We start from the raw sequence: 23,879 nt of genomic DNA on the forward strand, positions 1-23,879 counted from the left end.
TTCCTTTTTCTCTAGGGGCCTCTCTAATAAAAGCATGCAAGTCCTTTAACAATGAATTCAAAGCAAGAGACCATGTTATTTTATTTCTTGGAACAGTGAACTGGGTTGAATTCACTATTACTTATCATTGGCTCATTGCTTGAGGAGTTTTAGGCCTCCTCAAGATAATTTGGGAGCAGGGTTGCTGTTATCACTCTCTGGCCTGTTTACTGCCTCTGAGGTTGTCCAGGGACCAGAGTTCATTAGTGCCTGTCTTGTACTTGGTGTGAAGCAAGTCCCTGAGTAGGGAGCATCAGGAGGGTCGAACACTGCAGCAGAAAACCTCCTACCCCATCTGACTACAGTGATGTTGGCAGTTACTGTGGAGAATAACTGAAAAACGATACTACACAAATTTTAGTTTTAATTGTATATATACGTGTAAATCAGTAGGTACACACATGAAGTCATCAAATACCTGTAAATTCACTTGCCATCTTTTCATGTAAGGCTACCCTTTTGCTTTGATTATGGATTGGCTGATGGGAGTTCTGTATTGCCTTTCTGGAATAAATCACACCCCTAGTGAGTCACCAACTATTTCCAATTCGGGTTTCTTTCAAGTGAATCAACAACCTAAAAACAATTTTCAAGTAAACTGAGTACAGAATACTTTTAGATTTGGGGGCTATTTCTCCCTAATCTTTTAGAGTTGTTTTTATCACATCTAATTTGATAGCGAGGTTTCTGTGTGTGTGAGATTCAACTTTATGAGTCTTTTCAAAGCATTCAAATGAGTTTTTATAGAAACAGTTCTCTTTTTTTCTATTTACATGCTTTGAGTTTACCTATGAATTGATTAAATTATGTAATTATAGTAATAACACTCCTGGTATAGGCAGATGTGGGAACAGACCTATGCTTGGCAAACTGATCTTTGGCAAACTGAGTGACATAAAAGTTGGAGCTGAAGACTCCATGAAGGCCTGTAAGCAAGCTCAGTTCTGAGGGAGCAGATGAAAAGTTAACTGAGGGAAGGTGGAGGAGCCTGTATGCAGAGAGAGGCAGGGTCTCTGGGGACTCTGATGCACAAGGAGGAGGGAATAGCTGACTCCTTGAGCCGTCTTATCCTGATAGCTTTCCAGTTCTGAATTCTGTTGTGATATATATAAGGATTCTTTGGATAACTTCCTTTTTTTTCTGGGGTCACGAGTAGATCTCTGTTCCTTAATGCTCAAAGGACAGAAATGGAACAAGGACCCATTACCTGAATACCACATATAGACCACCAGAAGTCTAAGGTGTCCAGGGCATGGGGGCCAACACTGAAGACTTCCAGTCTGCTCAGCACACTGGCCTGCTGCTATTTTTCCTAGGTTGTCTTCTGGGTTTCCCTAAGTCCCTTCTCTTCACTCTTGAGGACTCTCTTTCTTCCCAAATCATCAACATTTCTAGCTTTGCTCTGGCTTCTCTTGCCACTTGCTTTTCATTTTTCTTGACTTTTTTCTGCTGCTTCTGTTTTTCTCCCACTTAATCCTCCTGGGCTTCTGAGTTTTTGACATCTCCATGGCTGACTTCTATAACTTTCAGAGGTCCTTCTCTCCCAGATGTGCTCTTTTATCTGAGGGAAGAACTGATTGCCTTATGTCTTCTGTAACCTTCAGGGTTTGAATCTGCCCAGAGTCCTCACTCCCAGAGGCCTTGGGGAATATTTTCAGGTTTGCAGCTGTTGTGGAGGATAGGGGGTGTCAGATGTCTGAGTAATATCACTTGACTTTTAATGCGTTATTATTATTATTAGCAGCAAAGTCTTGCCTTTGGAGTCTTTTGCTTATTTTAAAATTAGCTTGCATTCCACCAGCTCAAACTAGCTGAGCTGTGGGGGGCAAATGAGCCAAGGTGTTTGTTATGCTAAATTTCAGGAAAAAGTCAACCTGAATTAAAAATTGACCTCAGGGGGTAATGAACAAAATAAATGTTGTTATAGAATTAAAAACTGATGATAGTGCTGATTTTAATGCTATCTAGATAATGCTTGAACATAGTAAGCAAATGTCCAATCGGGAAATCTCTTACAGTCCACTTTCTTAAGAGATTGGGAAACCTATTCTTTGTCTAGTTTCTGGAGTCCCATGGGTCTTTTACCTCTTAGGTAAAGCTGGAAACAGAGATCACATTGGCCTAATAACAGGAGAAAGTAAAGTGACCCAACATGTTTAAAACACCACTTTCTCCTCTGTATGGTTACAGAGAGAAAATATGAAGTAAATTGGTTCAGAGTACAGCTTTCCCCCTTTTCCCTTGTCCCACCTTAAAATGTAGAAAAATAGGCTTCTCATCCCCGCCACCCCCCACCCCAGTCTTCCTGTGGAGCCTTATTACCCTGGAGTGTAAAAGACTTCTGAGCACCAAACAAATAAACAATCCAGGAATGCAACCCTTCTGAGAGAGTCACATGAAAGCAAAGCAAAGGAAGCGTTGGGAGGAAATATTGAAGGTGTGGCGCTTGGTTTCCTTCAGGGGAAAAGGTCATGGTGAGTTTCCAAGCCTCCACCCAGGCCTCCATCCCTTCCTGCAATCCTCCCTCCATCCCTTCTACCATCCATCCATATATGTAGCTTGGAATTAAAGTTTAGATGTAATTTTTGCCAAGGCATGTGTATTAACATATTTATTTGAGGTGATAAAAATAAAAAAACAGAAAGCCATATCTGAATGACAGTGAGTCTGACTTTGCTAATTAATTTTCAGTGAGAACAGTTTTGACAATTATGTAACATGGTGGACCATTTTCTATAAATTGTATGAGCTAAGTTTGTAGTTTTCAAGTTTAAAAAAATTACTGTATTGATTTAAAACACAGTGGAAATTCCACTCTTTGCTTTTATTTACACTGATGATAAAATTTTTCGATGCCAGCTTAAAAATGTGTTAATGGGTATAGAGTTTTCCAAAAATATTTTGCACTGGGAATATCAGAGCTGAAGAGGAGAATACAATTGGTGAAGAAAATTGTTAAGAGAGCAATGATGTTTTATTTAGAGAAGATGAAGAGAGGTGAGACTTCCTGCTGGTGTGTGTGGAGATTGTGTTCCAACAATTCAGTGCAATCGAACAAATGTTATAATCACTTGCTCTGCACAGGACAAGATGTAATGGGCCCACAGAAGTGAGTGAATGCTGATGGTATTTCCATGTCCTTAAACTAGGTTAATTTTTATTTTTAAAAAGTCTATGCAAAAAAAAAAACAACAACAAAACGGAGGTCTATGCAATACACCTTTGGGCGCGGGAGGTAGTAGGTGCCCTAATGAAATAAAAATAGGGTATCATAACTCCAAAATTGTTGTGAGTCTTGCAAGTGAACTGTCTTCCTGGTAGAGCAGATCAGAGCATCAAACTATTAGAACAATATCTGGCGTTTGCGGGACGTTCATGGCAGCACCCTGCACATCATGGCAAACCAGACAAAGCCAAGTGTCCGTGGACATACACATCCTGTACATGTAAGCAGCCGAATACTTTTACAAGCATCGCAAGAATCAACAAACTACAGCTACACACAGTATGTTCGAATCTCACAAACATAAAGTTGAGTAACAAAAAAGACACAGAAGGGGATGCAGGGTATGACTCTAGGTTCAGAAACAGGAGAAACAAATCCTCGGGTCAGAAGGTAGCCAGGATCAGAGTTATTCCTGAGGAGGCAGTCGCTGAAAGGGACTTGAGGAGGCTTCTGGGTGCGGACCGGGTTCCATTTCTGGACCTGGCTGGGTATAAAGCTGACCACCTATGATTTGTTTATTTTTATGTATAAATATTACACTTAAAAAATGAAATAAATAAAATAAACAAAGACAACAGTAGTCTGGTGTTAAATCAGTTTGGGATCAAATGGACAGATTTGCTACTCTGATTAATTGGACTTGAAGTAGGAAATATGAATAAAGATGTTTCAGGTGGTGGAAAGTGATTTGAATGAGTTGAGGATTTGAGAATGGATATTCAAGAGTTCTGTGTATTGTTTCTACCCCATCAGTTGTAAACCAGAGTTCTCATCTTTATCACACCTGACCTCAAGGGCTCTCAGACCTCTGGCTCTTATTTAAACTGTAAATCTTACACAATGTGAGCTCACCTGCTGGGTCAGAGGCCAGCCCATGGTCTACTTCTACACATGCCTTTCCTCAGGTGTCTGCAATACAAACATCCATTCCCTTCACTCCCCTTCTGAGTCTGAATAAATCCTGAGGTGGCTGGAGAGGAAGCTTCACCAGCCTGAGTGACCTGATGAGAAATCTCTCCTGTGAAAGCTGAGGGGAAGGACTTAGGAGTTTCAGCTTCTAGACACCCAGTGGGTGATGTTACAAGTATTAGAGGATCATCTTCATATGATTGACAGAGCAGGGAAAGAGAGAGAGGCCCATTCTATGAATCTCACAGGAGGTGACAACGAGCTACCTGAATGAAACAGCTTGGCACAGGCAGGGCTGAGAATCCCTCTTGAAAAACTGAGGCTGACTTACCTAAGACCGACACTGCTTTACAGTACTTTGGAAACACTAGAAATCGCTTTCAAGTTTTCCCAGAGATGACATGGCCCACTCCCGACTGGGTGCAGCTCCATGACATCAAAGCCATCCAGCTCGGATGGCACATGGCCCTGTCCAGGCTGTCTTGGGGCGGGTCAGCTGGCTTGGAGAAAACAACACTCCTCCACGTGACAGTCCTCACATGCTGCGGACTTGAGAGGGAAATCCTCTGGATTCTGACAGCGCTCCTGGGGCTCTGCCCCGGCCCAGCCCTGAGGCTGCAGTGGGAAGAGAGCCTGGAGAAGCTGCATGGTGCTGCCATTGCTTCTCCAGTGACCAGGGAGAGCTGCAGCCTGAACGCCTTTGTTCTTCTCATCCCCTGTGGCCTCTGCTGACTGGGGCTTCAGAAACTCAGCCCGGCCTTTCCCTCTTTCTCCTCACTCACCCGCTCCTCACTCCCTCCCGCTTACTTCCACATTTCACTGGAGAGCAGAGCGCTTCTTAAACCTCACAGTTCCCCAGAGTTTGTTCCCCAGTATTGTTACCGCTCTACAGGAATCAGTTCTATCCCTCCCATTCCCTCATGCTCTTCTCTCGCTTTCTCAGATTCTCCTGCTGGTGTTCCTTCCCGTGTCTACAAAGGCAGGAGAGAGAGGAAGGCCAGCAGAGGGCAAAGAGCACCAGAGCTGAATCAGGAGGCAGATGAGCTGTTTGGGTTTGGTCACTGATGTGAATGACTTTGGGCAAACAGTACAGATTCTTGTCTGGGCACCAGTGTTGACATCTGCAGAGGGAGTTGGGTCCCCCCAGGGCAGAAACCCAATGCCACATGCTGTGTCGGTATTGGTGCCATGAGGATGCAAAGAATAAACCTGTCCTGGCTTTTACAAACTTACTGAATAACATTACATTCTTTCTGACAAGCGTGCCACCCCCTCATCCCCCCGCCAGGGACTGGATCATAGTAGCTTCTTGTTGTCAGGTATGATTTAACACCTCATTTTATTTTCAAAAATTTGGTGAAATGGAGACGATTCAAAGCTTTTCTTTTGCTGCCACAGATGTCCACATAATTGCTGGATCCTCTCAGTGGGGAAAATGGTCTTTGTCCTTACCTCAGGGTAGACAAGAACATGACAGCCAAATCCAGAGAGATGAAATAGATAAAGCAAACCAGAGGTTTATAGAGCTGAGCCTGGCAGAGCTGGAAATAGAATTGTACTAGGGAAGAGCATTGGATTATGTTTGAATTTTTGCAGAAACCACTTAACCCACTTCTTACTTTGTGTCTTATAGCTCCCACTAACCCTTATGTTCAAAGGGACAATCTTCTTTTGATTAAGCAAACCCAGATTCTTCTTATATTTGTGCCCACACCCTGGTAATGATGTGAGCATGTTTTGATTACCTTCAGGCATCAAGGATAAGTGAGAATAAATGTTTCTCACTTTCTGAACAATTTACATGGAGATGGGGTTTTGTTTGATAAGAGGGGAGGAATATAAATGGGGATTTCTGTATGAATATTCAAAATACAAGCCAAAGACTCTGACGTTTATGCTGGAGTCAATACTTCAGTATGACCTAAGGATTACATTTCTATCCGAATATGAACTATGTTGCTTTGCATTAGGAAGGAGAAGAAAATAAATATATCTCAGTGCCTGCTGTGTGCAAGGCACTTTATATATGTTAATTTATTTGATCCTGAACATAAATCTCTAAGGAGATATTTTATTCTCTTAACAAATGAAGAAACATGAAGAGGATATTCAGCAGCTATAGAACCAAAGCCAGAATTATAACCTACACTCTGAAGCCACTGTTCCATGGTCTTGTTAAACCACATCTCTGCCATCTTTCCCCACCACATTTAATTTGGCTTTTAAAAATTAATGCATTATTAGTTTATTTATTTTTGGCTGTGTTGGGCCTTTGTTGCTGTGAGGGCTTGTCTCTAGCTGTGCTGTGCGGGCCTCTCATTGCGGTGGCTTCTCTTGCTGCGCAGCGCCGCTTTAGGGCACATGGGCTTCAGTAGTTGTGGTTCCCTGCCTCTAGAGCACAGGCTCAATAGCTGTGGTGCGCAGGCTTAGTTGTTTTGTGCCATGTGGGATCCTCCCTGACCAGGGATTTTCCTGAATTTGCAGGTGGATTCTTTACCACTGAGCCACCAGGGAAGCCCTTCATGTAAGTGAAAGTCTCTCAGTCTTGTCTGACTCTTTGCGACCCCATGGACTATATGGTCTGTGGAATTCTCCAGGCCAGAATACTGGAGTGGGTAGCCTTTCCCTTCTCCAGGGGATCTTCCCAACCCAGGGATCGAACGCAGGTTGCCTGCATTGCAGGTGGATTGTTTACCAGCTGAGCCACAAGAGAAGCCCAGGGAAGCCCTTAGTCAGTTCAGTTGCTCAGTCATGTCCAGCACTTTGCGACCCCAGGGACTGCAGCACGCCAGGCCTCCCTGTCCATCACCAACTCCTGTCCCAAACTGATGTCCATTGAGCGGTGATGCCATCCAACCATCTTATCTTCTGCCGTCCCCTTCTCCTCCAGCCCTCAATCTTTCCCAGCATCAGGGTCTTTTCCAATGAGTGAGTTCTTCACAGGTGGCCAGAGTATTGGAGTTTCAGCTTTAGCATCAGTCCTTCCAACGAATATTCAGGACTGATCTCCTTTAGGATGGACTGGCTGGATCTCCTTGCAGTCCAAGGGACTCTCAAGAGTCTTCTCCAACACCGCAGTTCAAAAGCATCAATTCTTTGGCACTCAGCTTTCTTTATAGTCCAACTCTCACATCCATACATGACTACTGGAAAAACCATAGCTTTGACTAGATGGACCTTTGTTGGCAAAGTGATGTCTCTGCTTTTGAATATGCTGTCTAGGTTAGTCATAGTTTTTCTTCCAAGGAGAAAGTGTCTTTTAATTTCATGGGTGCAGTCAAGCCCTTAATTTAGTTTTAATTCATTTTGTTCCTGGTCATGTGCTAGTGGTGTGGCAAATACCAAAGAACAAGATGAACCCCTTTTGGAGGGGTTAGTACTTTGAGAGAAATTAGAGCCACAGAAACGAAGTGAGTATATTTCATGTATAAAACTCAACATGTAGGAAGATGTTGAGTTAACAAGTAAATGAAATTCAACTGTGTGAAAATAGATGGGTATTAAATGAAAGCCTATTAGGAATCCATCCTCGAACAGATGCAAAAGGCTTCAAGCTAGAGGTGGCACTAGGCACTGAGAGATAAAGTTGGCAAGATGAGCATGGTCTTGCTGGTTTGGGTTAAGAAATACAGTCTTCTGTAGTGTTGTCTAGTTCTTTTTTTCTTTAGCTATACTGCCAGCAATTGAAGGTGAGAATTGAGGCATCTTCTGATAATTACCATAGTTCAGCACTGGTCACACAGTAAGAATAAACAAATACTAGTTAACAAACGCTAGCTTACCTGGTGGCTCAGATCGGTAAATCGTCTGCGTGCAATGCGGGAGACCTGGGTTCGATCCCTGGGTCAGGAAGATCCCCTGGAGAAGGAAATGGCAACCCACTCCAGTACTCTTGCCTGGAGAATCCCATGGACGGAGGAGCCTGGTGGGCTACAGTCCATCGGGTGGCAAAGAGTCGGACATGACTGAGCGACTCCACTTTCACTTTCACAGTTACTTGGTACACTCATGCAAGCTCTGAAAGTACATATATATATATATATATATATATATATATATACCTGCTGCAAGTCCTTTAAATTTAAACAACCCAAAGAAGGGAACCTAAGTCATAGGTCACCTTCACCGTAAGTTTCTCACTTATTCAGATGATTTTTGCAACTATGTCAGGCTGTATGGATCTTCCCTCATGGCTCACTGGGTAAAGAATCTGTCTGAATGGCAGGAGACCCTGGTTCGATTCCTGGGTCAGGAAGATCCCCTGGAGAAGGAAATGGCAACCCACTCCAGTATTCTTGCCTGGAAAATCCCATGGACAGAGGAGCCTGGCAGGTCACAAGGGTCAGACACGACATAGCGACTAAACCACCAACCACCACGGGCTGTACAGTTTATGAAAAGACCCTGATGCTGGGAAAGATTGAAGGCAGGAGGAGAAGGGAATGACAGAGGGATGAGGTGGTCGGATGGCATCACCGACTCAATGGACATGAGTTTGAGCAAGCTTCGGGAGTTGGTGATGTACAGGGAAGCCTGGCAAGCTGCAGTCCACAAGGTCTCAAAGAGTCAGACATGACTGAGTGACTGAACTGAGCTGTATAGTTTGTAAAGCGCCTTCAAATATGATGTGTATGTCCTTACAGTAGACTTTTGAGTAGAGATGGCAGGGATTAGATCTGCATTTCACAACTGAGGAAACCAAGGGGAAGGAATTTCCACATGTTTAGGCTATGATGTGTTGTAGAGCCTGAACTAGAGCAAAAGGCTTTCAAATCCTTTTTATCCTGTAAAGATCTTACCACATCCAGTGCTGTGTATAAAACTGGAGGTTAGCTTAAAGTAAATTTAGCATATTTTCTTGAGAATTATGATCTTTCAATTTTATGACCATCCTTAAAGAAGTCCAGCAAGGTGGTTATTTTAGGTTCTTTTGCTTAATGCTTAAGAGTTTAGATACTGTCATCAGCCTATCTAGACTTCACCACTGAAGCTCTGTAAGTTTCAATTTGCCCAAGTTTAAAATGGAGAGAATAATTATGCTTACCTTATAGGTTCTTTCTCAAGATTGAATGAGGAAACATATAGCAAAGATTGAGCATAGGACCTCTTAAGACATTTGAAGTTACTTCATCACTCCTTTGTAATTTTTTCTTTTTGCTTTTCTTGTAAATCATTTGCCATTGTTTTGTAACTTTATTGGCTTAAACTTTTTAAGATTTTTTGAGAGAAATTTTGCATATAATTAAATGCACCCACCAGCAAGATGTCAAAGTTTTAGTTGCATTATATGCTTACCAATCCTCTTCTTCATTTTGGCTATTTGTGGGCTTCCCTGGTGGCTCAGACGGTAAAGAATCTGCCTGCAAAGTGGGAGACCTGAGTTTGATCCCTGGGTTGGGACGATCCCCTGGAGAAGAGCAGGGCAACCTACTCCAGTATTCTTGTCTGGAGAATCCCCATGGACAGAGAAGCCTGGTGGGCTACAATCCATGGGGTCACCAAGAGTTGGACACAACTGTGTGACTAAGTACATAGCACAGAGGTTTTGTAGTTGTATCTCATTGTGGCATTTCTGATGATCAGTGATGTTGAGCATCTTTTCATGTGTTTTTTTTTTTTTTTTTTTTTTTTTTGCCATTTGTATGTCTTTTGTAAAGTGAATGCCCAAATCTGCCCATTTTTCATTAATTACTCATTATTGAATTGTAAGAGTTCTCTATATATTCTGGTACTTCATCAGAAATATATATTATAAATATTTTCTCCCAGTCTGTATTCTTTTCATTTTTTAGTGGTATTTTCCAAAGAACATAAACTTTTAATTTTGATGAAGTCCAATTTGATAAATTTTCCCTTATGGTTTGTGCTTTTTGTGTCCTGAGGAGTCTTTACTCACCAAGATTGTCAAGGCTTTCTCCTGTATTGTATTCAAGTTTTATGCTTTTAGCTCTTATGTTTAAATCTATGTTCCATTTTGAGTTAATTTTTGTGTGTCATGTGAGGGAAGCGTTGAAGTTTATCTTTTGCCTAGGAATATCTAATTGTTTCTTCAACGTTTGTTGAAAAGATTATCCTTTCCCCATCAAATTGCTGTGGGGGAAAAACACATTTTATTTACTGTCTTCATGTAGGCCTGTATCTGGACCCCTCTTTGATCGGTATGCCTATCGTTCCAATGAGACCAGCCAGTCTTGATTACTGTAGTGTTATTATGAGTCTTGAAATACGCAATGTAAATCCTCCAGCTGTGTTCTTCTTTTTCAAAATTGTTTTGGCTTATCTAGGTTCTTTTTATTCTCATATAAATTACAGAATCAGCTTGTTGATTTCTATCCAAAAAAAAAAAAAAAAAAAAGGCTAACTGCTCTATCTAGCCTTCCATTCCACACCATTCATCTCTATTGCTTCTTTTCTTTGTAGCACTACTTGTAATTATATTATTATTTCTTTATTTACTTGGATGTGTCTGCTTCTCTTGCTGAAGAGTAAGAATTGCATTGACTCTATATATCAATTTGAGGAGAATTCACATCTTACATTTTCTAGTTTCCCAATATTGAGCATAGCATATTGCTGCATGTATTTAGGTCTTTAATTTTTCTCAGCAATATTTTCTAGATTTCAGCGTAGAAGAATTGCAAAAACTTTGCTAAATGTATCCCAATGTATTTCATGTCTTTAAATGCACTTATATATTGAATTTTAAAGTTTTAATTATTTTTTCATTGTAATATATTTGAGTAAGATGATTTTGTAAACCATATACCATATGGCCTTGTTAAAGTCACTTACTCATTTGTAGACTTCCTAGCATTTTCTATGTTTATAGCCACGTTTGCTGAATGTAAAGACAGGTTTATCTCTTCCTTTCCAATCATTTATTGTTATTGTGTGTATTTGTTTGTGCATTGTGTAATTTGTTCCTTTTATTGTTGAGTCTTACTCTGCTTTTGGATAACCCCAACTTTTTTCATCTATTTACCTAGTAATCAATATTTGGGGTTATTTTAAGTCTTGAGGTATTACAAACAAAGCTTCTATGAACATTTGTTTACAGTTCTTAGTGTGTGCATGGGCTTTCATTTCTCTTTGGTAAATACCAAGGATTAGAATGGCTGGCTCATGTTCACAGGTGTACATTTACCTTTGTCTACCTGTAATGCAGGATACCCAGGTTAGATCCCTGGGTTGGGAAGATCCCCTGGAGAAGAGAATGGCAAGAATTCTTGCCTGGAAAATCCCATGGACTGAGGAGCCTGGCAGGCTACAGTCCATGGGGTCGCAAAGAGTGGGACACAACTGAGGGACTAACCCTTTCACTGCCTTTGTGAGAAAATGCTAAACTACTTTCCAAAGTAGTTGTACTATTTTACATTCCCACTAGCAGAAAACTCCATGAATTGGGGCTGCACGTAGCAATCACGTAAGGGAAATTTTGAAAATGCTGATGTTGGGGTCCTTCTTCCAGAGATTCTGAGTTAATTGGTCTGGGGCACAGCTTAGACATGGGGGCTTTTAAAAGCTTTCCAGGTGGCTCTAAAAATAGGAAACTTTGAGGAACATCATCGTAGTAAATTATTTTACACATTCCACATAGAAAACAAAATATGTAATTGCTATTAAAAGCTAATGTCAATAAGTACAGGATGATCAATATCTGGTGTTTTTTATCCATGATAATTGTATGGCCTCTCATGTGTACCAACAAGGTTAAAACTCAATTTTATTGTTCAGAATCATCATGTGAGTCCTCCCACCCCATCCCCCAACCTGCTGCTGCTGCTGCTAAGTCACTTCAGTCGTGTCCGACTCTGTGCGACCCCATAGACGGCAGCCCACCAGGGTCCCCCGTCCCTGGGATTCTCCAGGCAAGAACACTGGAGTGGGTTGCCATTTCCTTCTCCAATGCATGAAAGGGAAAAGTGAAAGTGAAGTCGGTCAGTCCCCCAACCTAACCAGCGCTAATTCACAGAAAGCCCTGCATCCCTCTCCAGATCTCCCCCTCATTTTGATCTTGGAGTTGTCCAAGGTCAATTACTTGCAGTTTACTCAGTTCTAAGGGCCAGTTCTGCTTCTAAGCATCTCACAGAGAAAGAGGTGTAGAATTTACTCCCTCCTCCGGTAGGTCCTCCGTCTTTTCCTGCCACATTGACACATGACACTTACTTATGGTGGTCTGTGGCCACAGGGATGGCTTTGCTGGAAGCAGCCAGCAATAGCTCTTCACTTACTAGAAAAATAATAAAGTTGTACTTCACCAGGCACCTGCCATGTCTGTTTATCTACACTTCCAAATCTCCAACTGAAAGAAAACATGAAAGGCTTTTTTCTTTTTTTTTTTTTTTCCAGTTTTGTTTTGTTAGCTGGTTAGATGGAACTTGAGCCAGAAACGCTTCCTTTTAAAGGTAGCTACTGATATCTTTGCCTGCCTGGGACTTAAGTGTCCCCTCTGAATTATCCAAGCATAAGATGAACTGACACTTATGTAGGTAGAATGGAAGGTAGAATGACATTTATGACCTAAAAAAAGAAGTTTTTTGCCCATCGCAGTGGTCCATGTTATGAGGTAGTGTCACTCAGTCATGTTTGACTCTTTGCAGCCCCATGGACTGTAGCCCACCAGGCTCCTCTGTCCATGGAATTCTCCAAGCAAGAATACTGAAAGTGGGTTGCCATGCCCTTCTCCAGGGGATCTTCCCGACCCAGGGATTGAACCCAGATCTCCTACATTACAGGCAGATTCCTTACCATCTGAGCCACCAGGGAAACCCCTTTGTTATGAAGAGGTGGTCCATAAAGAGTTTAAAAAAAAAGTTGTAGGGAGGGAGATGAAGAAACTTTCTGGGACGAGAGATAGAAATTCTCTTATGTTTTAAAGTCCAGTGTGATTCTGACTGAAGTATGCGCCAACAGGAAAAGACATGGAGGGCTCTCTCAGGAAAACCCACGGGGAAGGAGGAGGGTCTGGCTGGTGACCTGGGCTGAGTAACAGGCCTGGATGTCCTGTGAAAAGATCTGGTTCAGATCAGCCCACGGTTGTAGCTAGAACACATTTCCAACTTCCCAGGAGTAAGAGGCTCAATCAAAATGCTTATCTTAGGAGCCCCAGCAGGGGGCCCTAGTCGGCCCATTTCCAGCCCTGCGTGTGGCCTGCGTGAGAGGGGCAACCCAGTCCCCAAAGCAGCCTGCTTAAATCAGCAGCTAGTAGTCACACATAGAATAAAAAATGTTTTCTACTGAAGTATAGTTGATTTACAACCTTGTGTTAATTACTGCTGCGCAGCAAAGTGATGCAGTTACACACGTATATACATTCTTTTTCCGTATCCTTTTCCATTATGATGGCTTTTAGGCTCTAAATCAAGATATGTGCTGTAAGTATAAAATGTAAACTGGACTTTGAAGACAATATAAAAAAGATTGTAAGATATCTCAATAATTTTTATGTTGACTACGTGTAGAAATGACAACTTTTTACACGCACCAGGTTCACTTCAGTTCAGTTCAGTCGCGTCCGACCCTTTGCGACCCCATGAACCACAGCACTCCAGGCCTCCGTGTCCATCACCAACTCCCGGAGTTTACCCAAACTCATGTCCATTGAGTCAGTGATGCCATCCAACCATCTCGACCTCTGTCGTTCCCTTCTCCTCCTGCCCTCAATCTTTCCCAGCATAATGGTCTTTTCAAATGAGTCAGCTCTTCGCATCATGTGGCCAAAGTACTGGAGTTTCAGCTTCAACATCAGTCCTTCCAATGAATGCCCATCTTCAGGATGGACTGGTTGGATCTCCTTGCAGTCCAAGGGACTCTCAAGAGTCTTCTCTAACACCACAGTTCAAAAACATCAATTCTTTAGCACTCAGCTTTCTTTATAGTCCAACTCTCACATCCATACATGACTGCTGGAAAAACCATAGCCTTGACTAGACGTACATTTGTTAGCAAAGTAATGTCTCTGCTTTTGAATATGCTGTCTAGTTTGGTCATGACTTTCCTTCCAAGGAGTAAGCATCTTTTAATTTCATGGCTGCAATCACCATCTGCCGTGATTTTGGAGCCCCAAAAGATAAAGTCAGCCACTGTTTCCCCATCTATTTCCCATGAAGTGATGGGACCAGATGCCATCATCTTTGTTTTCTGAATGTTGAGTTTTAAGCCAACTTTTTCACTCTCCTTTTTCACTTTCATCAAGAGGCTCTTTAGTTCTTCTTCACTTTCTACCATAAGGGTGGTGTCATCTGCATATCTGAGGTTATTGATATTTCTCCTGGCAATCTTGATTCCAGCTTGTGCTTCATCCAGCCCAACATTTCTCATGAGGTACTCTGCATATAAGTTAAATAAGCAGGGTGACAATAGACAGCCTTGACATACTCCTTTTCCTATTCGGAACCAGTCTGTTGTTCCATGTCCAGTTCTAACTGTTGCTTCCTGACCTGCATACAGGCTTCTCAGGAGGCAGGTCAGGTGGCCTGGTATTCCCATCTTTCAGAATTTCCACAGTTTATTGTGATCCACACAGTCAAAGGCTTTGGCATAGTCAATAAAGCAGAAATAGATGTTCTTCTGGAACTCTCTTGGTTTTTCTATGATCCAGCAGATGTTGGCAATTTGATCTCTGGTTCCTCTGCCTTTTCTAAAACCAGCTCGAACATCTGGAGGTTCATGGTTCACGTATTGCTGAAGCCTGGCTTGGAGAATTTTGAGCATTACTTTACTGGTGTGTGAGATGAGTGCAATTGTGCGGTAGTTTGAGCATTCTTTGGCATTGCCTTTCTTTGGGATTGGAATGAAAACTGACCTTTTCCAGTCCTGTGGCCACTGCTGAGTTTTCCAAATTTGCTGGCATATTGAGTGCAGCACTTTCACAGCATCATCTTTCAGGATTTGAAATAGCTCCACTGGAATTCCATCACCTCTACTAGCTTTGTTCGTAGAGATGCTTCCTAAGGCCCACTTGACTTCACATTCCAGGATGTCTGGCTGTAGGTGAGTGATCATACCATTTTAATTATCTGGGTCGTGAAGATCTTTTTTGTACAGTTCTCTGTGTATTCTTGCCACCTCTTCTTAATATCTTCTGCTTCTGTTAGTTCTATACCATTTCTGACCTTTATTGAGCCCATCTTTGCATGAAATGTTCCCTTGGTATCTCTTAATTTTCTTGAAGAGATCTCTAGTCTTTCCCAGTCTATTGTTGTCCTCTATTTCTTTGCATTGATCACTGAGGAAGGCTTTCTTATCTCTCCTTGCTATTCTTTGGAACTCTGCGATCAGATGCTTATATCTTTCCTTTTTTCCTTTGCTTTTCGCTTCTCTTCTTTTCACAGCTATTTGTAAGGCCTCCCCAGACAGCCATTTTGCTTTTTTGCATTTCTTTTCCATGGGGATGGTCTTGATCCCTGTCTCCTGTACAATGTCACGAACCTCTGCCCATAGTTCATCAGGCACTCTATCAGATCTAGGCCCTTAAATCTATTCTCACTTCCACTGTATAATCATAAGGGATTTGATTTAGGTCATCCTGAATGGTCTAGTGGTTTTCCCCACTTTCTTCAATTTAAGTCTGACTTTGGCAAGAAGGAGCTCATGGTCTGAGCCATTATTGTCACAACTTTATTTATTTTTTGGTTTTGGGTGTGCTGGGTCTTCACTGCTGCACGGGCTTTCCTCTAGTTTCACTGAGTGGAGGACCACTCTCTAGTCGCAGCACATGGACTTCTCGCTGTGATGCTTCTCGTTGTGGAGCACAGGCTCTAGGGCACTCGGGCTTCAGCAGCTGTGGCACGGAGGGCTCGGCGGTTGTGGCCGCCAGACTCGAGAGCACAGGCTCAGTAGTTGTGGTGCATGGGCTTAGTTGCTCTGAGTCATGTGGGATCTTCCTGGATCAGGGATCAAACCGATGTCTCCCACATTGGCAGATGTATTCTTTACCACTGAGCTACTAGGGAAGGCCTAAAAATACATTATTGAAATTAATTTCTTCCTAATGTGGCCACTAAAAGATGTTCAGTGACATACATGGCCCATATTTTTAGCTTGCATTGTATTTCTTAAAAAAATTTTTTTTAATTTAGTTAATTGTTTTTGGTTGCATTGGATCTTTGTTGCTGCGTGTGGGCTTTCTCTAGTTGCGGTGAGTGGGCTTCTCACTGTGGTGGCTTCTTTTGTTGCAGAGCACAGGCTCTAGGCACATGGACTTCAGTAGCTGCAGCATGTGGGCTCAGGGGTTGTGGCTCGTGGGCCCCTAGAACATACAGGGCTCAGTAGATGTGGTATTGTGGTATTGTGTTGTATTTCTATTCCCATTCTCAAGCCTGGAGTCATTTGGAAGCAAGGACTATCCACTAGGATGCTTCAGTGTTCTTAAGAGAGAAACCTCAACTCAAGTGGTGTAAATAATAATGAGGAAACAGTCTGAGGCTAGGAAGTGCTGGGGTTGTTAACACAGTGGTCCAGAGGCATCATTAGGACAGGGGGCTTCGCACTTTTCCACTTTACTTTGATCTGGCTCAGCTCAAGGAGAATATGTATCTGTGGTGGTCCCCAAAGTCACATGCACACATTTTTAATGTCCAGAGGAAATAAAGGGGAGGGAGTGGTGACTTGTCTTATCTCTCTTCTTAGGCGTGAGGAAGTCTTCTCCAGATGTGCCCTCCCTTCCCACCTCTGCCACACTCTTATGTCTGATGGATCAGAATTGGGTAACATAGCTCATGCTGAGCCACTCACCAGCTAAATAACTGGATACTTCATGGCTTGAAGTAATGTGGGGTGAGACATCTGTTGGAAAGAGAACCAGGACCAGGACAGGAAGAATGGCTATTTTGGACTAAATAATAAGCCCTGACATTCTTGGACAATTCAGAGAGAGGGCACATTTCTCACAAGGGTCTTTATACATTCTGCTATTCCAGCTGAGCTGATTTCATTTGAAACATGATGCAGCTGCTGTTTTATTTGTATCCTCAGGCTACTGAAGTTTAATAAGTATGTTTACATAAATATACCAACAAAGCAAATAAAATCTCATAGCTCAATGTGGTGACATGGAGAGAGCACTGTATCTTCATTAAGTGAAAGTCACTCAGTCGTGTCCAACTCTTTGCAACTCCATGGACTATACAGTCCATGGAATTCTCCAGGTCAGAATACTGAAGTGGGTAGCCTTTCCCTTCTCCAGAGGATCTTCCCAACCCTGGGATCAAACCTAGGTCTCCTGCATGGCAGGCAGATTCTTTTACCAGCTGAGCCACAAGGGAAGACCAAGAATACTAGAGTGGGTAGCCTAGCCTATCCCTTCTCCAGTGGATCTTCCTGACCCAGGAATCGAACCAGGGTCTCCTGCATTGCAGGTGGATTCTTTACCAACTGAGCTATCAGGGAAGCCCTATCAATGGAATACAAAACATTAAAAAAAAGTCATACCAAAGGGTTCAGGACATTTTAATATGGAGGGGGAAATGGGGTGGAAGGTGGTTTCCACACCATGCAGCAATTTTGGGAACACCAGCTTAGTGTCCTGCAACTTGATTCTGACACTGTGAACTAGAAGATAGTGTTAGATCCCACCAGTTAAGGGCTCAGGCTCAGTCCCACAAGACTGCCCCCCACATTGGTGTCAGATAACAACTGAAAGTCCAAGTTGTCACCTGTGTGTCTGGCTCAGAAGCTGCTGCTTAAGGTTCAGAGGTTCCCTTGACCCCCTATTCAGGTTCAACTGATTTGCTAGAGTGACTCACAGAATTCAGGAGGAAACCAGTTTACTCACTAGGTTACTGGTTTATTATAGAAGGATCTGGGACTTCCCTGGTGGCCCAGGGGTTAGACTCTGAGCTCCCATTGCATAGGGCATGGGTTCCATCCCTGGTTGGGGAACTAAGATCCCACATGCTGCTTGATGTGGCAAAAATAAAACAAAATAATAAAATAAATCTCAGAAACAGCCAGATTGAAGAGATACATAGGGCAAAGGTATGGGGAAATGCTGAGGACCTTCCCTGAATCTCCATGTGTTTCTCAATCTAGGAGTTCTCTGAACCCCAGCCTTCTGGGGTTTTATGGAGACTTTATTACCTAGGTAGGATTGTTTAAGTCATTGGCCATTGGCTTTTTTTTTTTTTTTTTTTGAGGAAAAAACAAAGACAATTTTTTTAAATTGGAGGATAATTACTTTACAACGGAGAAGGAAATAGCAACCCACTCCAGTATTCTTGCCTGGAGAATCCCATGGACAGAAGAGCCTAGAGGGCTACAGTTGATGGGGTCCCAAAGAGTCAGACACAACTGACATGACTTAGCACGCATGCAATTACTTTACAATGCTGTGTTAGTTTCTGCTATACAACAATGTGAATCAGCTACAGGCATTCCTACATCCCCCTGCCCTTGGACCTCCATCCCCCCGCCCCACATCCCCCTCTAGGTCCTCACAGAGCACCCAGTGGCGCTCCTTGTGTTATATTGCAGGTTACCATTATCTGTTTTACACATAGTAGTGTATATATGTCAACGCTAGTCTCTTGATTCAACCTCCGGGGGACGAGGGTGGGTTAGGGAGTGGCACTGAAATTTCCAACCCTCTAATCACATGGTTGGCTTCACTGGCAACCAGCCCCCAGCTTTAGGTGCCTCTAAAGTCAAATCTTTAACATAACAAAAGACTCCTTTTCACTCACATCACTTCTGCAATTCCAATGGTTTTAGGAGCTCTGTGTCAGAAACAGTGGTGAAAGACCAAATATACGTATTTCTTATTACAAAACACAGTATCACTGATACTCAGAAACTAAAGGAAAAATCTCTTTCTAAAATTAAAAATAGCAAATGTTTGGAAAGTTGAAGTCATGGGGCAAGTGGAAAGTAGATTCTGTCAAAGTTCCTTTGTAAATGGGGCTAAGTGAACTGTGCATCATGGTGGACCAAGGTTTCTGAGTTAAGCAGGGTGCTGGGGCAGTACCTCCACAAGGGAACTGGGACTTAAATAACTCAGCTGACCATTCAGCAATGGCCAGACAGATTTTGGCCACTTGCCCAGAGGGGCACAGACTGGAACTGGAGTCTGTCTAAGGTAAGAGCCACTACACGGTAATACTCAACCGTTCTGATCAAAGGACCTGTGGCCATTCAGTTCCCAGGTAGTCCCAGGATTCATGCCATTCTCAAGGTCAGCCCCAGGGATTTGGGGCTTTACGTAGGCCTAGAGTCTCCAGATTTTTTTGGGTAGTGCCCACTCCCTACACCCACCCCACCATTTGAGCATATATCTCCAAAATGTCTGTCTAATTATACAAGCAAGCAATCATATCAGTTCACTATAAAACATATGCAAAAGAAATTTTTTAAGGATAGAGAAAAATGTAATAAACCATGCTTTAAGGTTTCGTGCTAATATAATGACCCTATTTGATCATGAGTGGACATCAACTGATATTAATTGAGGTTTTCATTGATGTTCACTTCAGTTCAGTCACTCAGTTGTGTCCGACTCTTTGCAACCCCATGGACTGCAGCATGCCAGGCCTCCCTGTCATCACCAACTCACAGAGTTTACTCAAACTTATGTCCATTGAATTGGTGATGCCATCCAACCATCTCAACCTCTGTCCTCCCCTTCTCCTCCTGCCTTTAATCTTTCCCAGCATAATGGTCTTTTCAAATGAGTCAGTTCTTGGCATCAGGTGACCAAAATATTGGAGTTTCAGCTTCAACATCAGTCCTTCCAGTGAATATTCAGGACTGATTTCCTTTAGGATGGACTGGTTGGATCTCCTTGCAGTCCAAGGGACTCTCAAGAGTCTTCTCCAACACCACAGTTCAGAAGCATCAATTCATCAGTGCTCAGCTTTCTTTTTAGTCCAACTCTCACATCCATACATGACTACTGGAAAAACCGTAGCCTTGACTAGATGGACCTTTGTTGGCAAAGTAATGTCTCTGCTTTTGAATATGCTGTCTAGGTTGGTCATATCTTTCCTTCCAAGGAGTGAGCGTCTTTTAATTTCATGGCTGCAGTCACCATCTGCCATGATTTTGGAGCCCCCAAAAATAAAGTCTGCCACTGTTTCCACTGTTTCCCCATCTATTTGCCATGAAGTGATGGGACCGGATGCCATCATCTTTGTTTTCTGAATGTTGAGTTTTAAGCCAACTTTTTCACTCTCCTTTTTCACTTTTATCAAGAGGCTCTTTAGCTCTTCTTCACTTTCTACCACAAGAGTGGTGTCATCTGCATATCTGAGGTTATTGATATTTCTCCCGGCAATCTTGATTCCAGCTGTGCTTCATCCAGCCCAACATTTCTCATGATGTACTCTGCATACAAGTTTAATAAGCAGGGTGACAATAGACAGCCTTGACGTACTCCTTTTCCTATTTGGAACCAGTCTGTTGTTCCATGTCCAGTTCTAACTGTTGCTTCCTGACCTGCATACAGGCTTCTCAGGAGGCAGGTCAGGTGGCCTGGTATTCCCATCTTTCAGAATTTCCACAGTTTATTGTGATCTACACAGTCAAAGGCTTTGGCATAGTCAATAAAGCAGAAATAGATGTTCTTCTGGAACTCTCTTGCTTTTTCCATGATCCAGCGGATGTTGGCAATTTGATCTCTGGTTCCTCTGCCTTTTCTAAAACCAGCTTGAACATCTGGAAGTTCATGTTTCACGTATTGCTGAAGCCTGGCTTAGAGAATTTTGAGCATTACTTTACTAGTGTGTGAGATGAGTGCAGTTGTGCGGTAGTTTGAGCATTCTTTGGCATTGCCTTTCTTTGGGATTGCAATGAAAACTGACCTTTTCCAGTCCTGTGGCCACTGCTGAGTTTTCCAAATTTGCTGGCATATTGAGTGCAGCACTTTCACAGCATCATCTTTCAGGATTTGAAATAGCTCAACTGGAGTTCCATCACCTCCACTAGCTTTGTTCGTAGAGATGCTTCCTAAGGCCCACTTGACTTCACTTGCATTGATGACATAGCATATTTCAAAAATACAGATTCAGTCTTTTAGTATTTTTGGCAGATTTCTTTGCAGATCTGATTATTTTGTTTTTACTTTGTAATATGGATGAAAGTGTAGGGAAAATGTCAGCTCTCCCATCTTCTTGTTCTTTGCTTAAGCTTGCACTATTAATATTCTATTTAATTTGTAGTTTTTTGGCAGGAATATTTTTAAGCCAATTGTTCAAATTGTTAGTTGGCAGCATACAAGCTGTACAATGTTACAATGTACTGAAAGAAAATGAAGGCAGGATGGTGTAAGGGTGAACCCCTTCCCATTGTGGAATTCCCAGTTTTCCCTCAGGATGATTTCAGCTCTGTGCTGTATGACCATCTTATATATGGACCAGGTAAGAGCACCAGTGTCATTAGGTATATTAAATGTTGATAAATATAAATTTCTTATGGAAGAGGATAAATACAAATATCTTTGAAAGTTCTACCTAGCCTTCTCTAGAGACCAGTGGGTTGTACTTTTTCATTTGCTAATTCAAGTTGGAGATTCTGGTGAGAGTATGAATGGTTGTTTAAAGGATGTTTGTTGTCGTTCAGTCGCTAAATCATGTCCAACTCTTTGCGACCCCATGAACTGCAGCACACCAGGCTTTCCTGTCCTTCACCATCTCCCAGAGTTTGCTGAAACTTACGTCCTTTGAGTTGGTGTTTATGCGATGTTTAACTAAGTCCTTTTCACCTATAAATATACCATTTCTATATGCCATCTCAGGTATCTTCTTGCCCAGTAGCTGACAAAGGCTTAAGAGAATTCAATTTTGTCTCAGTAGAGGGCGTCCCTTCCTTCTAGGACTGTAGCAAGCCCTTATCAACAAGAGGCTGTCTTCAGACCTGGGACCTATGAAAAGAGGCCATGAGAGCAGTCTGTGTATCTGTAAGGGCTGAATGAAGTTCACTCATTATTCATTTCCTGCGGGGACTGAAGTCCAGAGAACTGCTCAGAACTATATGACTGGCTGATGACTAAACCCACACCTGAATTCAGGCCTGCCACCCTCTGTCCAGTACACTCTCGAATATTCCTCACAGCCCTCTGATGTGTGCTTGTTAAGCAATAGTAACACTAGCCCATTTTTACATAACGTGATTATTGATATAGTTGAGTTTTAATCTATCATCTTATTTCATGATTTCAGTATGTCCAACCTCTTCTATGATTCTTTTCTAATTTTTAAACTTTGTGGCTGCACTTGGTCTTCTAGGTGTGAGCCAGCTTTCTCTAGTTGCTGCGACTGGCGGCTACTCTTCACTGGGGTGTGCAGGCTTCTCATTGTAGCAGCTTCTCTTTCTGCAGAGCACAGGCTCTAGAGCTCAGGTTCCATAGCTGTGGCATATGGGCCCAGCTGCCCCAAAGCATGAGGGATTTTCCTGGATCAGGGATCAAACCCACATCCTCTGCATTGGCAGGCAAATTCCTAACCATTGGACCACCAAGAAAGTCCATCTTCTGTGATTCTTTTGTTTTCTGACTTCCTTTGGATTATTTTTTTCTCCTGTCTCTTCTTCCAGTGTTAGATTAAAAATATTTTCTTAATATTTATTACTTTAACTTTGGATTAACTTCTCTAAGTGAAGTGAAGTCGCTCAGTCATGTCTGACTCTTTGCGACCCCATGGACTGTAGCATACTACGCTCCTCCGTCCATGGGATTTTCCAGGCAAGAATACTGGAGTGGGTTGCCATTTCCTTCTCCAGAGGATCTTCCTGACCCAGGGATCGAACCCAGGTCTCCCACACTGTAGGCAGACGCTTTACCATCTGAGCCACCAAGGAAGTCCAAAGTGAAAGTCAAGTTGCTCAGTCATGTCTGACTCTTTGCAACCCCATGGACTGTAGCCTACCATGCTCCTCCATCCATGGGATTTTCCAGGCAAGAGTATTGAAGTACATTGCCATTTCCCTTCTCCAGAGGATCTTCCCAACCCAGGGATCGAACCTGGGTCTCCTGCATTGTAGGCAGATGCTTTACCATCTGAGCCACCAGGGAAATCCAACTTCTCTAAGTCTAGTATAAAAAATTTTTTTGTATATATTGATCTTTGCCATTGGCCTATGCAATTCAGAAATATAAGAACACTTTAATCTCATTTAACCACATCTCAATTCATTTGCTATTGTTGTCAAAATTTTAAATTCTATATAATTTTAAAATTCCATAGATACTTTGGTATTTTGCTTTTCATATTTTCCTTTATCCCAAACTTTCCATCTGGATTATTTTACTTTATTTTGATATACATCTTTTAGAATCTCCCAAACTCTCTCGTTTAAAAAAGTATTCATTCATTTTTATTATTGAGCAAGCTCTCTCTCTCTGTGTATATATATATATATATTCACACACATACTAGAAACAGAATTCTAAACAGGCAGTTGCTTTCTTTCTGCATGTTGATAATACCATTTTACTGTCTTGTGATTTCCATTATTGATTTTTAGAAGTCAACTATCAATTTAACTTTATATCTTTGGTACCATGCCCTTTTCCCTATGGTTGCTCTTAATATACAGTATATATAGAGTTCTGTTTCTTTGACTTACTATGATTTTATGTATCTGGGAGTGCTGAGTGCATATACTGTATAGAAACAATTAGGCTTCTTGAATCTATGGACTGATGTCTTCCATTAGTTCTGAATATTCTCAGCTATTATATCTTAAAAAACTATTACCTTTGGCTCTCTCTCTTCCT

The 23,879-nt window shown here is 42.2% G+C and overlaps 1 non-coding gene across 1 annotated transcript; it reads right to left on the bottom strand.

Annotated features, from left to right (window-relative positions):
* Positions 1–23,102: 23,102 nt before the first annotated feature.
* On the bottom strand, positions 23,103–23,174 carry TRNAC-ACA (transfer RNA cysteine (anticodon ACA)). The gene has a single exon. It is a non-coding gene; the product is annotated as a tRNA-Cys (tRNA).
* Positions 23,175–23,879: the final 705 nt, after the last annotated feature.

The sequence above is a fragment of the Bubalus kerabau genome, chromosome 18 (assembly GCF_029407905.1).
Source record: "Bubalus kerabau isolate K-KA32 ecotype Philippines breed swamp buffalo chromosome 18, PCC_UOA_SB_1v2, whole genome shotgun sequence".
NCBI classification, from domain to species: Eukaryota; Metazoa; Chordata; class Mammalia; order Artiodactyla; family Bovidae; genus Bubalus; species Bubalus kerabau.